Raw genomic sequence first — 2,500 nt, forward strand, 5'->3', positions numbered from 1 at the left:
CAGGGACGGTGCTGCCTCACGCTTCGCTCACTGTTCGCCGCTCGCCGCTCGCTCGCGCAGCCAAAAATGGCCTGTTTTGGCCCGTTTTTGGGCTGTTTTGGCCTGTTTTTGGGCTGTTCTTGCGTGGTGCGGTGACCATCGTGAGCGGAGCAAAACGTCAGCCATCTCAGCACCCTGGAACCCCCCGGGTGGCACAGGGCTGGATGGGGCTTTCGTATAGCAGGGACGGTGCTGCCTCTCGCTTCGCTCGCTGTCCGCCGCTCGCCGCTCGCTCGCGCAGCCAAAAATGGCCAGTTTTGGCCCGTTTTTGGGCCGTTTTGGCCTGTTTTTGGGCTGTTCTTGCGTGGTGCGGCGACCGTCGTGAGCGGAGCAAAATGTCAGCCATCTCAGCACCCTGGAACCCCCCGGGTGGCACAGGGCTGGATGGGGCTTTCGTATAGCAGGGACGGTGCTGCCTCTCGCTTCGCTTGCTGTCCGCCACTCGCCGCTCGCTCGCGCAGCCAAAAATGGCCAGTTTTGGCCCGTTTTTGGGCCGTTTTGGCCAGTTTTTGGCCTGTTCTTGCGTTGCGCGGTGACCGTCGAGAGCGGAGCAAAACGTCAGCCATCTCAGCACCCTGGAACCCCCCGGGTGGCACAGGGCTGGATGGGGCTTTCGTATAGCAGGGACGGTGCTGCCTCACGCTTCGCTCACTGTTCGCCGCTCGCCGCTCGCTCGCGCAGCCAAAAATGGCCTGTTTTGGCCCGTTTTTGGGCTGTTTTGGCCTGTTTTTGGGCTGTTCTTGCGTGGTGCGGTGACCATCGTGAGCGGAGCAAAACGTCAGCCATCTCAGCACCCTGGAACCCCCCGGGTGGCACAGGGCTGGATGGGGCTTTCGTATAGCAGGGACGGTGCTGCCTCTCGCTTCGCTCGCTGTCCGCCGCTCGCCGCTCGCTCGCGCAGCCAAAAATGGCCAGTTTTGGCCCGTTTTTGGGCCGTTTTGGCCTGTTTTTGGGCTGTTCTTGCATGGCGCGGCGACCGTCGTGAGCGGAGCAAAATGTCAGCCATCTCAGCACCCTGGAACCCCCCGGGTGGCACAGGGCTGGATGGGGCTTTCGTATAGCAGGGACGGTGCTGCCTCTCGCTTCGCTCGCTGTCCGCCACTCGCCGCTCGCTCGCGCAGCCAAAAATGGCCAGTTTTGGCCCGTTTTTGGGCCGTTTTGGCCAGTTTTTGGCCTGTTCTTGCGTTGCGCGGTGACCGTCGAGAGCGGACCAAAACGTCAGCCATCTCAGCACCCTGGAACCCCCCGGGTGGCACAGGGCTGGATGGGGCTTTCGTATAGCAGGGACGGTGCTGCCTCACGCTTCGCTCGCTGTTCGCCGCTCGCCGCTCGCTCGCGCAGCCAAAAATGGCCTGTTTTGGCCCGTTTTTGGGCTGTTTTGGCCTGTTTTTGGGCTGTTCTTGCGTGGCGCGGCGACCGTCGTGAGCGGAGCAAAATGTCAGCCATCTCAGCACCCTGGAACCCCCCGGGTGGCACAGGGCTGGATGGGGCTTTCGTATAGCAGGGACGGTGCTGCCTCACGCTTCGCTCGCTGTTCGCCGCTCGCCGCTCGCTCGCGCAGCCAAAAATGGCCTGTTTTGGCCCGTTTTTGGGCTGTTTTGGCCTGTTTTTGGGCTGTTCTTGTGTGGCGCGGCGACCGTCGTGAGCGGAGCAAAATGTCAGCCATCTCAGCACCCTGGAACCCCCCGGGTGGCACAGGGCTGGATGGGGCTTTCGTATAGCAGGGACGGTGCTGCCTCTCGCTTCGCTCGCTGTCCGCCGCTCGCCGCTCGCTCGCGCAGCCAAAAATGGCCAGTTTTGGCCCGTTTTTGGGCCGTTTTGGCCTGTTTTTGGGCTGTTCTTGCGTGGTGCGGCGACCGTCGTGAGCGGAGCAAAATGTCAGCCATCTCAGCACCCTGGAACCCCCCGGGTGGCACAGGGCTGGATGGGGCTTTCGTATAGCAGGGACGGTGCTGCCTCTCGCTTCGCTCGCTGTCCGCCACTCGCCGCTCGCTCGCGCAGCCAAAAATGGCCAGTTTTGGCCCGTTTTTGGGCCGTTTTGGCCAGTTTTTGGCCTGTTCTTGCGTTGCGCGGTGACCGTCGAGAGCGGAGCAAAACGTCAGCCATCTCAGCACCCTGGAACCCCCCGGGTGGCACAGGGCTGGATGGGGCTTTCGTATAGCAGGGACGGTGCTGCCTCTCGCTTCGCTCGCTGTTCGCCGCTCGCTGCTCGCTCGCTCAGCCAAAAATGGCCAGTTTTGGCCCGTTTTTGGGCTGTTTTTGCCTGTTTTTGGGCTGTTCTTGCGTGCCGCGGCGACCGTCGTGAGCGGAGCAAAATGTCAGCCATCTCAGCACCCTGGAACCCCCCGGGTGGCACAGGGCTGGATGGGGCTTTCGTATAGCAGGGACGGTGCTGCCTCACGCTTCGCTCGCTGTTCGCCGCTCGCTCGCGCAGCCAAAAATGGCCAGTTTTGGCCCGTTT

Source organism: Musa acuminata, unplaced genomic scaffold (assembly GCF_036884655.1).
Source record: "Musa acuminata AAA Group cultivar baxijiao unplaced genomic scaffold, Cavendish_Baxijiao_AAA HiC_scaffold_37, whole genome shotgun sequence".
Lineage (NCBI taxonomy): Eukaryota > Viridiplantae > Streptophyta > Magnoliopsida > Zingiberales > Musaceae > Musa > Musa acuminata.